The sequence below is a fragment of the Choloepus didactylus genome, chromosome 13, assembly GCF_015220235.1.
Source record: "Choloepus didactylus isolate mChoDid1 chromosome 13, mChoDid1.pri, whole genome shotgun sequence".
NCBI lineage: Eukaryota > Metazoa > Chordata > Mammalia > Pilosa > Megalonychidae > Choloepus > Choloepus didactylus.
This window is the reverse complement of record NC_051319.1, coordinates 12,998,563-13,014,088: the sequence shown is the minus strand read 5'-3', so window position 1 is coordinate 13,014,088 and position 15,526 is coordinate 12,998,563. Positions and strand designations below refer to the sequence as shown.

Below are 15,526 nucleotides of genomic sequence, written 5' to 3'. Positions count from 1 at the left end.
AAGTTTAAGCATTAAATCAAACACAGAAAAGACAGACTCCCTTTCTCTGGACTTTAGAAATAAATCCAAAACTAGCTAGGATAATAAACATTTAATGCCTAGGAGTCCAAATGCAACCCTTTTTCCAGATATCAGTTAAATGCTGCCATGTTTAAAAAAGATGTCACTGTTCTCAATTTAAGGTGGCACTTTAGTGTTTCCTCACATTATTTTTCACTTTCTTCCTGAAATTGTACTTGTCATACTGTTTTAATGGAGTATAATCTTGAGGCCAGGAATGTTCTCCTGAATCTCTACACTCCTTCTAGGGTTTAGGAGAGTGCTTTGCCCATAACCAGCACTTACTAAAAGCTGTTATATGAACTAAAGAAAGCATCATGTATCTCATTACACAGTTTAAAACAAACAGATTTTTAAAGCACTCAAATAAAACCTCTTGTTAAAAGGGTTGCCAAGTATATTAAACTTTTAAAACTTGTTCATAGTAAAAACAGGAATTAGACATGGCTTTAACTTGATTCATTTATACTAGTTACTTTTCTTTTAATCAGATATCCACAGTTGTAAGTGCCCTTTTGGGAAAGATGAGAAGTAGTAACTGAATAGCTAACTTTCACATTGCAAATCATCCCTTTGAAGACACCCAACCTGTTCCTTCTCAAACCAGTCTTGAGAATGGTATGGAAAAACTCCTTTAATTAAATGGACTTTGAAAGTCTAATTTATAGATAGAACGAGATTTAAAAAAAATTACTTGAACCAAAGCTTGTAGGGTGGATTGTATTATTGTACCCAATTATTCCTTGTTCTCCTTTTAAGAAAATTAGACCTCTCTGCCCATGTGACTTGCAAGGCATCCTTGTGAAAGCAGTATACTTTTCTGCCCCCACGCCCCCCAACTGCAGAAGGCTTGATCATGTGATTTGCTCTGGCCAATGGAATGTGAGAATTGAGTTATGCCACCTCCAAACAGAAGTTTTAAGAGCAGCATGTGTAAGGGAGCTGATCGTTAAATTTCCAGGAATTTGGCAAGGCACTTGTTAAAACTGTTTGTAGCTTGAAATAGGTCATGGTGGGAGTACTTACACCATGGAAATCAGCAAACACTACAAATCATGCCCTTTCCCCCACTCCAAAGCTATTTTAACAGCACACCAGTGAGCACGTCCCAAATAGAAGCTGATTTTTCCTCCAGAATCCTAAAATAAAGAAAACGGGTGGAGCCGAGTCAAAACTGCCTGCAGCCCATATGTAATTTGAGAAATTAACCTTTGTGGTTGTAAACCATGATTTTTTAGGGGTTGTTTGTTACCTTAGCATAATCCAGCAAAAACTGACTGATAACACCATGCTGGTGTTAAATTTTGGTGAACACCAATAAGCACTACCTTTATCCCCCTTTTGGTTCGAGAGTATTTCTTCTAAAAACTTTGACATCACACAACCTGAAACTGAAAGGCTGCAAACTGCACTTGGAGACTAGACTGGGAATCCAGGTCTTGGAAGGTTAATATGAAAGATAGAAAATATAATTGCATTGATTTTTAATCACCAAACTATTGCGTAACTTTCAAACTCCAACAAATACAAGTCTCGCACTCTTGAACCTGGATGGTTTAGGAGTGATTCCCCCACCCCTTTCACGTAGAGGTCACGTGTTAAGGGCTTTTCTTTCACCCCCATACGCACGAATTGCGCGCTGTGTCTTTAAGGGGAGAAAGCGCGGAGGTTTCCTTCCAGGACAAAATGTCTGCGGGAATCCGAGCGGGGATCCGCGATCCCAGCTTCCCAGCCAGCCGCGGGCTCCCCCCGCGCTTCGCGGGTGATGGGGTGAGTGAGCGCCGCCAGCCGGGCGCGCGCCGTGGCCTCCCGGAGGCCGGGCGGGGAGCGGCGGGCGGCGGAGAGCAGCGCGGGGGCGCGGCTGGGCCGGGGCGGGAGGCTTACAAGGGCGCGGAGGCCGAGCTCTCCCGGGAGCGTCCGCAGATGCCCGCGAAGTGAGCCCGGGGCCTGGGCCTCGGCGACCGTGTCCAGGGCTCTTGGGACTGCCCGGGACCCCATGGACCCCAGGGATCCGGCCATGGTCGGAACCGCACACGCTTACGAACAGCAGGTCTTATCGGCTTCCTTGTGCACCGGGTGCGGGACGTGCCCTTCGCTATTGTCAGCTGGTCGTTACCGTAAAAACTACATCTGGATTCGGGTTCCTGCGTAAAGGCCCGATTGACTTATTTCGTGTCTCAACTTTGCTCTCCCCACCTCCTCTCCCCTCAAAAAAGGTACTCGCGGGCATCGAAAACCATCGCCACTTCCCTTTAATTAAAGTTGCCTCCTTGCAGTTTGACTTAACAATGCAAGTATTTGGGTGCCCTGCGGTGAACACTTTATCCTGTTGGGACTTTCTTAAGGTTTCTTTCTCACTTTTGGGTGAGAGAAATCGGATGCAAGCCAGATTATCAAATAAGAATCCCCCCTCCCCCTACGGTGCTGAAACAAAAGTTTTCTGATCCGTTTGGCGTATAAAGGGGCAGTTAGCTATGATTATTTATATTAACCGAGTAGTTAAATAACTGAAGCTTACCAAGCAGTTATTTTTCCCTCCTTGAAAGAAAAAAGTATCTGCTACCATTCGAACTTCTAATTAGCCAACACCACAAAAATACGGTGTTTAAGAGAAACCGTTATCAAAATAGCTTAATAAATTGACATAATTAGGGTAATTATTAATGTATTATTTATACACCTTTGGCCAAAAGTCGGTTTCTTGAAGCAACTGACAGTAAAAATAAAAGGTATACAACTATGTGTAAAAGGCCAAGAGCCAAAACCAGGTAATTTTCTCTTAAAACACAATCTTTGAGTTACAAAGAGATTCAAAGTAGGGCAGTTTTAAATCCCTTTAATTCACATTAAATTATGCATTTTACAAGATCAAATGGATCACCACCCTTCTTTTTAGGAACATATGTATTAAACTAATGCAGACTTGAAATAAAGGTCCACTTTATGGCAGAAGGCTTTTCCATTTCCATTTTTTAAAATGCATTATTAGCAGTGCTTTTCAACCTTTTTGCTAATGATAGAAATATCTGAAAGCTTAGCTTATGACATAATAGGTAACTTCTCTGATTCACCAGATAATTAGCTGTGGGTCCAGTAAATTTTTTTGCAGTCCACATATAACCTTTTTCTAAAATTTTCACACTTAACCCTTTATTCCCTGAGAGTGGTGAGCACCTATAGCCTGAGGATGTGTACCCAGGTATGGGGACCCAGGTATTCACATTTTCCAGTTTGGAGGCATTTTAACTTGCCTTTCAACTAAGCCTTCAGCCTGATGATAACAGACTAATTTGTCTAATTGTCTGGATCTGTTCATAAATAGATTAGTACATAACAGTAAACTAGTATTTTAACAGAGATGAACAAATAGCAGAAGAATGTGTGGTGGTTTCTGTGACACTTCAGTTGTAAGACTATTTATTTGTTGTAATTAATATGTTCTTTTTTGATTAAAGTCACTAGTGGATGAAGTAAATGAAAATGTTTTTAGTGTCTCTGCACAAGTCAGTGTGAATTGCACATTTGTATGAAATTGTCACCTAATGTCCAGGTTCATCCAACACATTCATTCTTGTTTATAATTCTGCCAGGTTAATCCAACTAAAGAATTGGCCTTGCTGATGGAAGAATAAACAGAGCTGTAGTTCATTTATTATTTCCTTTTGAGAACATTACCTGGTTCTTTGGCTTTTATCCCTGCCTAATGTTTTTTTTTTTAAGTGTATAAGCATAAGATAATAAAATGAACTTTTGTGGGTGGTTATAGTCATACCTTGTGTGTATATATGTATTTACACAAATTACTCATTCATGTTTTGATCTCTTCCTTCAATACTGTCCATTCAGGGGAGGTTTTAACCCAATAGGTTATTAGAAGAATTACAGAGGTAATTAATGTGAATTTATTATTATCGTCCACAGTCTTCCACTTCTTGTCACCCCTTCCAGATAATGAATTCACAAATAAAACTCAGCCTTAGCAGAATTCAGAGGCAAGGCACCAATAATGCCACTCTCAACTTCTGTGAACTATCTAAACACATTTTTTTTTGTTTTTTTTTTGCCTGAAATTCAACTCAGAAATTTCCACTGTTAAATATTAATTTCATGCTTTTATTTAGCTTCAAGAAATTTTATTTTAAAATACGAGCATGGAAGCCTAGTTATCCAACTAAAGGATTGGAACCTTACTAGATATCCAACTAAAGGATTGGAACCTTACTAGAGTCGAGCACTAATGACAGTGTGTTTTGGTGATGGATGACAGTGAGTGTTGCATTGTGGCTGGTGGGAAGGGAAGAGATGTGGAGCGGGAGTGTCCCTGGGGCTGGATCAGTGTTAGGGCCGCCAAGGCCACAGCGCCAAGGAACTGAGCCTTGCTGACCCCTCCCCCAGCATGGACCCTGCATGATGGAATTCACCCCTACTAGGGAACACTAATCTGACCTTTACCATGGAGTACTGGAATTATTATGGAAGCATATTTCTCTCCCCACCAGACCGTGAGCTTCCTGAGGGCTGGGACTGTGTGCTATTCCTCTCCCTGTCTGAATTGTCAGCAGCACTTGCCTGACCCTGAGCAGATGCACAGTGAGCATTTGAATGAAAGAGTGGATGAAGTGAATGGATGTAAGCAAAATAATCACATTCATTGGCACCTTTTCGGTGGCTTAAAAAATGTTTAAGGCAAAATTAAGGGAGCTGTTAATGGATGTGCATTTTTATTCTGCACTTGGTAGGTAGAATTGTGTATCACAGGGCTCCAGCTAACCAGACCTGTCCATTATCTTCTCTTACCTATGATAAGCAAACTATTTGCATGAGACTCAATTTAGGAAGTGAAAACAAATTTGGGGGAAGGAGATGGACCTATGATTCTTTTTACTTTGTTTGTTTTTTACATTCATAAATCCCAATGGGATTTTTTTCCAGCTTAGATTACCTAGTGTACTGAATAATAGACTGTCAAGGAGAAAAATATTACTGTCTTTTAGCTACTAAAATCTTAATCCAGGCCTGTTTAAGTAGTAGATACTGGTAGCTTCTTATTTGTTCATGCCTTGAATTTATATAGCACAGCCCTGGAGAGTCAAATGGTGAGATGATTTGCATTATCTGTTTTCAACCACCTGTTTAGAGGAAGCTAATCTTATTATTTCCTTTTATAGATGGGGAGCTTGAGATTGAGCTGGGGCTAAGAAGTGTAGCATCAGATTCATTTCCTTTAAATGCAGCATTCCTTGATGGCATACACTGGGCCTAAGAAATGAACGACATGAGCTCCTCTCCTGTCACTTCACGTCCTCTGTCTCGTGTAGATATAGAGTCTCCTTTTGCTTGGGCAAAACAAGGCAAACCACTGGACACTGAGCAGCCCCACATGCTCAGTTTCCCTAAGGGCAGAGTAGCAGCACACCATGCATATAGATCTTCAGGTGGCCCAGCAATGGGCTTCCCCAGCCTCCACAGTTAGGGCTGGCCTGGCCCCGCCTGGGCTCACATTCCTGAGAACCCAGGGGTTGTTTTTTAAAATCATATTTATATATAGATCCTGACCTATACATACTCTACTTAAATGCATATACATGATCAATGTATGCTTTCTTAGTACCTTTTTCTTTTTCCTCTTCTCCTTCTCTCTCCTTTCGTATCAGCTGCCACCCCTTCAATCAACAGTGTCTTCTTCCTTATTTTTCTTGAGATATGTGTATATATATATTCTATATAGATCTGTGTATTACTTAATAATAATGAGATCATATTGTACACACTTTCTGCATCTTGCTTTTCACCTTCAACAGTTCCTCTAGAAATCCCTCTAGGTCAGTTGGCAGAGCTCCAGTGCATAATATTCCCTAATGTGAATGTACATTATTTATTCAGCTGTTTCCCTGCTGGTAGTCATTCCTTTGATTCCAGTTTTTGGCCATCCTAAATAACGCTATAATAAACATCCTAATATATGTATGACTTTATGTATTGGTGCTTCTGGGTCTGTGGAATAGATTCCCAGGAGTGGAATCTCTGATAATATGTATTCTTAATTAATAGAAATTACCAGATTGTTTTCCTAATAGGCTGTAACCCTTCACATCTTTACTAATAACACACGAGCATACCTTTTTTCTGCATCCCTTCTAGCACTGGCTGTTGGAACTCTTCAGTATTATTAGTGTGAATAGATATAAAGTGATTCCTTATTGTTACTTTAATAGCATTCCCTGAATATAAGTGATGTTGCACATCTTTTCATACATTTCCTAGCTATTTGGCTTTGCTCTTAGGTCATCTGCCTACTCATAATCTTTCCCATTTTTTCCACTGAGTTGTTTGTCTTTTTCTTGTTAATTTGTAAGAGCTCTTTGCATTTAACAGTTGTGGCTGAGGAATCTAAAGAGCCTTCTCTTCCAAGCCAAGGAGGTTGAATAGGAGCCTTCTTGCCCAGTCTTCTGCACTGTAGGGGTGGTTGGAAAGAGACCTGGGGTGGTTTAGCAGAGCTAGGCAGGCTATTTATGACCCAAAGCCACTGACTGCTGGTCCCTCTTTAGATATTAAGTCTTAAAGAAGATCGTATTGACCCAGAATGAGGCTGTGTGTGGAGGACTGAGAAGGTGAGGCAGATCTGTACCATGCTGCCTTCCACTGGTTAAGACCTCCCAGAGTGAAGGGTGCCAAGGCAGAGGATGTCCCTCTGCCACCCTCGGAGGGGCAGCGCTGTGCTGGCCGACATTTGCGGTGCTGCTTCTCCCTGACTCAGGTAAAGGCTTTCTGCCAAGTCTAAAGGATTAAGACATCAAAATCAATCTTCTCACCCCTGTTTCCACCTTAACTCCTATAACAGATGGCATTCTCATGTGTGATGCCTCTGGTGATACCCAGATTCTAAAGAAATCCAGAGACATCTTGCAGGGAGGTAAAGCATGACAGTAATTGGTCACCTCTGGCACTGTGGGGGGCACATCAGTAACGATTACTCTCAGACTGGGGCTCAGGTAAGAGTCTGCAGGTTACATGCAATTTACAACCCCAAGCTCAAGAAAAGTCATAGTCTTGGTATATAGGAAAACTCTAAATTTCCTTTAGTTTATAAAATAAATCATAGAGATTGGTTATACTATTCTCTCCACTTTTATTTATGTCCAGTAATAAAAAAAGGAACTCTGGAAATGTAAGATTCAGGTGTAGTGGGAGATAGAATTCTAAAATAATAATAATAATAAAGATGTATAATCCACAGAGGCAGAAGGCAAATTGGTGGTTTCAAGGGGCAGGGTGTAGGGCAATGGGGAGCAACTGCTTAACAGTTATGGTTATAGGGTTTCTTTTCGAAGTGATGAAAATGTTTTGGAACTAGATAAAGGTGATAGTTGCACAACATTGTGAATGTGCTAAATGCCACTATTAATTTTTAAATGGTTAATTTTATGTTAGGTGAATTTCACCTCAAAAAATGGGGACAGGTGGAGCTGAGCATTAGTTAAAAAAAAACAAAAACAAAGCAGGTGGTGGGCCAGATGTAGTTTGCCTGTCCGTGGTTTAGACTGAGAGACTTCTGAGACACTTCCAACAAAATGCAATGTATGGACTTTATTTGGATCCTGATTCAATCAAACGAAGTCTAAACAAAAACAACAACAAAGCACATTTTCATGACAGTGGAGACATTTTGGATGGATACAAGGGAATTTTAAGAAATTGTGGTTAATTCTGTTACCTGTGACAAAGATATAGTGGTTATATTTTTGTTGGTGGTGATGTTTGTTTTTGTTTTCTAAGAAGAAAGAGTCCTTATATATTAGCTATTAATACTGAATAGAAGATTTGTTTAAAAATAATCCAGGGCTGGGGGGGAGGTAAAGATGAAACAAAACTGGCCATGTGATGATCATTATTGAAGCTTAGTAATGAGTATGTGGGGGGGTCTTCTTTTGTATATGTTTGAAATTTTTCATAATAAAATCCTTAAAGGGGTGGGGTTGGGGTTGGTGAGAAAGAACCCCTCTTCCCAAAAAAAAGCATGTAAAATAAAGTTTAAGTAAGTTGGGTAATGAGAACATTTCTGAGACTAAAATCTTCTTCTGTATAGTAATAACTATCCATAAAAATTATCCTTGAAGATGGTCTATTACCCCTTCTGCCCCTTGCTTCTGGGACTTTAGTGACTTAATATCTCTTAGGAAATGTAAAAGTTCTTTAATTTCTAATGGTCTTTTATACTAATTGGTTATTATGAGTAACCATATTCAACTTAATGCCTGTAATATCAGAAGATATATAATTTGCCATTTCTTTTGTTAAAAGAGACCTAGTGATTTGGGTAGATTCATAATCTTTTTTAAAAATGTGAGAGAGATATTAAAAGTCATGTCTGATCCTGAGTGAACTTGCTTGGTTGGGAAAAAGAATAATTAGGTTTAGAAAATTGTAAAGCAATTGAATTAAAAACTTAGACTAAACACTACTGTTATTATAGCAAATTATTTTTCCTGTTCTCGACTTTGTCTTCAGTCATTGCCAGTAGTTTTTTTTTTTTTTTTTTAATGGCAGTAGTTTTTAACAAGAGAGATTCTGAAACTTTATCATTTCCACTGCTGCTGGTTCAAAAATTGATGAGAGGGCATTGATTATTTCACTGTGCATCATTCTCTGACCTTGACCTTGATTTTCCCTCTGAAATAAGTTCTCAGAAGTATATTTTTAAACTTTCAAAGCAAATTTGTTTAGAGTCGAGAGAGGCGGGGCAAGATGGCAGACTGGTGAGCTGTATGTTTTAGTTACTCCTCCAGGAAAGTAGGTAAAAAGCCAGGAACTGCGTGGACTGGACACCACAGAGCAATCTGTCTTTGGGCATACTTCATACAACACTCATGAAAACGTGGAACTGCTGAGATCAGCGAAATCTGTAAGTTTTTGCGGCCAGGGGACCCGCGCCCCTCCCTGCCAGGCTCAGTCCCGGGGGAGGAGGGGCTGTCAGCTCTGGGAAGAAGGGAGAACTGCAGTGGCTGCTCTTATCGAAAACTCATTCTACTGATTCAAACTCCAACCATAGATAGACTGAGACCAGACACCAGAGACTCTGAGAGCAGCCAGCCCAGCAGAGAGGAGACAGGCATAGAAAAAAAACAACACGAAAAACTCCAAAATAAAAGCAGAGGATTTTTGGAGTTCTGGTGAACACAGAAAGGGGAAGGGCGGAGCTCAGGCCTTGAGGCGTATATGCAAATCCCGAAGCAAAGCTGATCTCTCTGCCCTGTGCACCTTTCCTTAATGGCCCTGGTTGCTTTGTCTATTAGCATTTCAATAACCCATTAGATCTCTGAGGAGGGCCGTTTTTTTTTTTTTTTTTTTTTTTTTTAAATCCTTTTTGCTTTTTCTAAAACAATTACTCTAAGAAGCTCAATACAGAAAGCTTCAAAGAATTGCAATTTGGGCACGTCAAGTCAAGAGCAGAACTAAGAGAGCTCTGAGACAAAAGGCAATAATCCAGTGGCTGAGAAAATTCACTAAACAACACAACTTCCCAAGAAAAGGGGGGTGTCCGCTCACAGCCACCATCCTGGTGGACAGGAAACACTCCTGCCCATCGCCAGCCCCATAGCCCAGAGCTGCCCCAGACAACCCAGTGTGACGGAAGTGCTTCAGATAACAGGCACACACCACAAAACTGGGCGTGGACATTAGCCTTCCCTGCAACCTCAGCTGAATGTCCCAGAGCTGGGAAGGTAGAGCAGTGTGAATTAACAAAGCCCCATTCAGCCATCATTTGAGCAGACTGGGAGCCTCCCTACACAGCCCAGCAGCCCAGAACTGCCCTGGGGGGACGACACTCACCTGTGACATAGCACAGTCATCCCTCAACAGAGGACCCGGGGTGCACGGCCTGGAAGAGGGGCCCACTTGCAAGTCTCAGGAGCCATACGCCAATACCAAGGACTTGTGGGTCAGTGGCAGAGACAAACTGTGGCAGGACTGAACTGAAGGATTAGACTATTGCAGCAGCTTTAAAACTCTAGGATCATCAGGGAGATTTGATTGTTAGGGCCACCCCCCCTCCCCCGACTGCCCAGAAACACGCCCCACATACAGGGCAGGCAACACCAACTACACACGCAAGCTTGGTACACCAATTGGGCCCCACAAGACTCACTCCCCCACTCACCAAAAAGGCTAAGCAGGGGAGATCTGGCTTGTGGAGAACAGGTGGCTCGTGGACGCCACCTGCTGGTTAGTTAGAGAAAGTGTACTCCACGAAGCTGTAGATCTGATAAATTAGAGATAAGGACTTCAATAGGTCTACAAACCCTAAAAGAACCCTATCAAGTTCAGCAAATGCCACGAAGCCAAAAACAACAGAAAATTATAAACCATATGAAAAAACCAGACGATATGGATAACCCAAGCCCAAGCACCCAAATCAAAAGACCAGAAGACACACAGCACCTAGAGCAGCTACTCAAAGAACTAAAGATGAACAATGAGACCATAGTACGGGATATGAAGGAAATCAAGAAGACCCTAGAAGAGCATAAAGAAGACATTGCAAGACTAAATAAAAAAATGGATGATCTTATGGAAATTAAAGAAACTGTTGACCAAATTAAAAAGATTCTGGACACTCATAGTACAAGACTAGAGGAAGTTGAACAACGAATCAGTGACCTGGAAGATGACAGAATGGAAAATGAAAGCATAAAAGAAAGAATGGGGAAAAAAATTGAAAAACTCGAAATGGACCTCAGGGATATGATAGATAATATGAAACGTCCGAATATAAGACTCATTGGTGTCCCAGAAGGGGAAGAAAAGGGTAAAGGTCTAGGAAGAGTATTCAAAGAAATTGTTGGGGAAAACTTCCCAAATCTTCTAAACAACATAAATACACAAATCATAAATGCTCAGCGAACTCCAAATAGAATAAATCCAAAAAAACCCACTCCGAGACATATACTGATCACACTGTCAAACATAGAAGACAAGGAGCAAGTTCTGAAAGCAGCAAGAGAAAAGCAATTCACCACATACAAAGGAAACAGCATAAGACTAAGTAGTGACTACTCAGCAGCCACCATGGAGGCAAGAAGGCAGTGGCACGATATATTTAAAATTCTGAGAGAGAGGAATTTCCAGCCAAGAATACTTTATCCAGCAAAGCTCTCCTTCAAATTTGAGGGAGAGCTTAAATTTTTCACAGACAAAGAAATGCTGAGAGAATTTGCTAACAAGAGACCTGCCCTACTGGAGATACTCAAGGGAGCCCTACAGACAGAGAAACAAAGACAGGACAGAGAGACTTGGAGAAAGGTTCAGTACTAAAGAGATTCGGTATGGGTACAATACAGGATATTAATAGAGAGAGGGAAAAATATGGCAAACATAATCCAAAGGATAAGATGGCCGATTCAAGAAATGCCTTCACGGTTTTAACGTTGAATGTAAATGGATTAAACTCCCCAATTAAAAGATATAGATTCGCAGAATGGATCAAAAAAAATGAACCATCAATATGTTGCATACAAGAGACTCATCTTAGACACAGGGACACAAAGAAACTGAAAGTGAAAGGATGGAAGAAAATATTTCATGCAAGCTACAGCCAAAAGAAAGCAGGTGTAGCAATATTAATCTCAGATAAAATAGACTTCAAATGCAGGGATGTTTTGAGAGACAAAGAAGGCCACTACATACTAATAAAAGGGGCAATTCAGCAAGAAGAAATAACAATCGTAAATGTCTATGCACCCAATCAAGGTGCCACAAAATACATGAGAGAAACACTGGCAAAACTAAAGGAAGCAATTGATGCTTCCAGAATAATTGTGGGAGACTTCAACACATCACTCTCTCCTATAGATAGATCAACCAGACAGAAGACCAACAAGGAAACTGAAAACCTAAACAATCTGATAAATGAATTAGATTTAACAGACATATACAGGACATTACATCCCAAATCACCAGGACACACATACTTTTCTAGTGCTCATGGAACTTTCTCCAGAATAGATCATATGCTGGCACATAAAACAAGCCTCAATAAATTTAAAAAGATTGAAATTATTCAAAGCACATTCTCTGACCACAATGGAATACAATTAGAAGTCAATAACCATCAGAGACTTAGAAAATTCACAAATACCTGGAGGTTAAACAACACACTCCTAAACAATCAGTGGGTTAAAGAAGAAATAGCAAGAGAAATTGCTAAATATATAGAGACGAATGAAAATGAGAACACAACATACCAAAACCTATGGGATGCAGCAAAAGCAGTGCTAAGGGGGAAATTTATAGCACTAAACGCATATATTAAAAAGGAAGAAAGAGCCAAAATCAAAGAACTAATGGATCAACTGAAGAAGCTAGGAAATGAACAGCAAACCAATCCTAAACCAAGTACAAGAAAAGAAATCACAAGGATTAAAGCAGAAATAAATGACATAGAGAACAAAAAAACAATAGAGAGGATAAATATCACCAAAAGTTGGTTCTTTGAGAAGATCAACAAGATTGACAAGCCCCTAGCTAGACTGACAAAATCAAAACGAGAGAAGACCCATATAAACAAAATAATGAATGAAAAAGGTGACATAACTGCAGATCCTGAAGAAATTAAAAAAATTATAAAAGGATATTATGAACAACTGTATGGCAACAAACTGGATAATGTACAAGAAATGGACAATTTCCTGGAAACATATGAACAACCTAGACTGACCAGAGAAGAAACAGAAGACCTCAACCAACCCATCACAAGCAAAGAGATCCAATCAGTCATCAAAAATCTTCCCACAAATAAATGCCCAGGGCCAGATGGCTTCACAGGGGAATTCTACCAAACTTTCCAGAAAGAACTGACACCAATCTTACTCAAACTCTTTCAAAACATTGAAAAAAATGGAACACTACCTAACTCATTTTATGAAGCTAACATCAATCTAATACCAAAACCAGGCAAAGATGCTACAAAAAAGGAAAACTACCGGCCAATCTCCCTAATGAATATAGATGCAAAAATCCTCAACAAAATACTTGCAAATCGAATCCAAAGACACATTAAAAAAATCATACACCATGACCAAGTGGGGTTCATTCCAGGCATGCAAGGATGGTTCAACATAAGAAAAACAATCAATGTATTACAACACATTAAAAACTCGAAAGGGAAAAATCAATTGATCAGCTCAATAGATGCTGAAAAAGCATTTGACAAAATCCAACATCCCTTTTTGATAAAAACACTTCAAAAGGTAGGAATTGAAGGAAACTTCCTCAACATGATAAAGAGCATATATGAAAAACCCACAGCCAGCATAGTACTCAATGGTGAGAGACTGAAAGCCTTCCCTCTAAGATCAGGAACAAGACAAGGATGCCCGCTGTCACCACTGTTATTCAACATTGTGCTGGAAGTGCTAGCCAGGGCAATCCGGCAAGACAAAGAAATAAAAGGCATCCAAATTGGAAAAGAAGAAGTAAAACTGTCATTGTTTGCAGATGATATGATCTTATATCTAGAAAACCCTGAGAAATCAACGATACACCTACTAGAGCTAATAAACAAATTTAGCAAAGTAGCGGGATACAAGATTAATGCACATAAGTCAGTAATGTTTCTATATGCTAGAAATGAACAAACTGAAGAGACACTCAAGAAAAAGATACCATTTTCAATAGCAACTAAAAAATCAAGTACCTAGGAATCAACTTAACCAAAGATGTAAAAGACCTATACAAAGAAAACTACATAACTCTACTAAAAGAAATAGAAGGGGACCTTAAAAGATGGAAAAATATTCCATGTTCATGGATAGGAAGGCTAAATGTCATTAAGATGTCAATTCTACCCAAACTCATCTACAGATTCAATGCAATCCCAATCAAAATTCCAACAACCTACTTTGCAGACTTGGAAAAGCTAGTTATCAAATTTATTTGGAAAGGGAAGATGCCTCGAATTGCTAAAGACACTCTAAAAAAGAAAAACGAAGTGGGAGGACTTACACTCCCTGACTTTGAAGCTTATTATAAAGCCACAGTTGCCAAAACAGCATGGTACTGGCACAAAGATAGACATATAGATCAATGGAATCGAATTGAGAATTCAGAGATAGACCCTCAGATCTATGGCCGACTGATCTTTGATAAGGCCCCCAAAGTCACCGAACTGAGCCATAATGGTCTTTTCAACAAATGGGGCTGGGAGAGTTGGATATCCATATCCAAAAGAATGAAAGAGGACCCCTACCTCACCCCCTACACAAAAATTAACTCAAAATGGACCAAAGATCTCAATATAAAAGAAAGTACCATTAAACTCCTAGAAGATAATGTAGGAAAACATCTTCAAGACCTTGTATTAGGAGGCCACTTCCTAGACTTTACACCCAAAGCACAAGCAACAAAAGAGAAAATAGATAAATGGGAACTCCTCAAGCTTAGAAGTTTCTGCACCTCAAAGGAATTTCTCAAAAAGGTAAAGAGGCAGCCAACTCAATGGGAAAAAATTTTTGGAAACCATGTATCTGACAAAAGACTGATATCTTGCATATACAAAGAAATCCTACAACTCAATGACAATAGTACAGACAGCCCAATTATAAAATGGGCAAAAGATATGAAAAGACAGTTCTCTGAAGAGGAAATACAAATGGCCAAGAAACACATGAAAAAATGTTCAGCTTCACTAGCTATTAGAGAGATGCAAATTAAGACCACAATGAGATACCATCTAACACCGGTTAGAATGGCTGCCATTAAACAAACAGGAAACTACAAATGCTGGAGGGGATGTGGAGAAATTGGAACTCTTATTCATTGTTGGTGGGACTGTATAATGGTTCAGCCACTCTGGAAGTCAGTCTGGCAGTTCCTTAGAAAACTAGAGATAGAGCTACCATTCGTTCCAGCGATTGCACTTCTCGGTATATACCCGGAAGATCGGAAAGCAGTGACACGAACAGATATCTGCTCGCCAATGTTCATAGCAGCATTATTCACAATTGCCAAGAGATGGAAACAACCCAAATGTCCTTCAACAGATGAGTGGATAAATAAAATGTGGTATATACACACGATGGAATACTACGCGGCAGTAAGAAGGAACGATCTGGTGAAACATATGACAACATGGATGAACCTTGAAGACATAATGCTGAGCGAAATAAGCCAGGCACAAAAAGAGAAATATTATATGCTACCACTAATGTGAACTTTGAAAAATGTAAAACAAATGGTTTATAATGTAGAATGTAGGGGAACTAGCAGTAGAGAGCAATTAAGGAAGGGGGAACAATAATCCAAGAAGAACAGATAAGCTATTTAACGTTCTGGGGATGCCCAGAAATGACTATGGTCTGTTAATTTCTGATGGATGTAGTAGGAACAAGTTCACTGAAATGTTGCTATATTATGTAACTTTCTTGGGGTAAAGTAGGAACATGTTGGAAGTTAAGCAGTTATCTTAGGT

The 15,526-nt window shown here is 39.9% G+C and overlaps 1 protein-coding gene and 1 non-coding gene across 5 annotated transcripts in view; both read left to right on the top strand.

Annotated features, from left to right (window-relative positions):
* Nucleotides 1-1,719: 1,719 nt before the first annotated feature.
* ZBED3 (zinc finger BED-type containing 3) overlaps nucleotides 1,720-15,526 on the top strand; it is a 57,247-nt gene continuing 43,440 nt past the window's right edge. For 2 of the 4 annotated variants that reach the window (XM_037802287.1, XM_037802289.1), the window contains exon 1: nucleotides 1,764-1,830. The gene's annotated coding sequence lies outside the window, so the exon portion shown is untranslated. Of the gene's footprint in view, nucleotides 1,831-15,526 lie in introns of all 4 variants that reach the window. The other 2 variants (XR_005211497.1, XM_037802290.1) reach the window with 2 other exon arrangements.
* LOC119508608 lies at nucleotides 6,657-6,793 on the top strand. Its single transcript, XR_005211512.1, has one exon. It is a non-coding gene; the product is annotated as a small nucleolar RNA SNORA47 (small nucleolar RNA).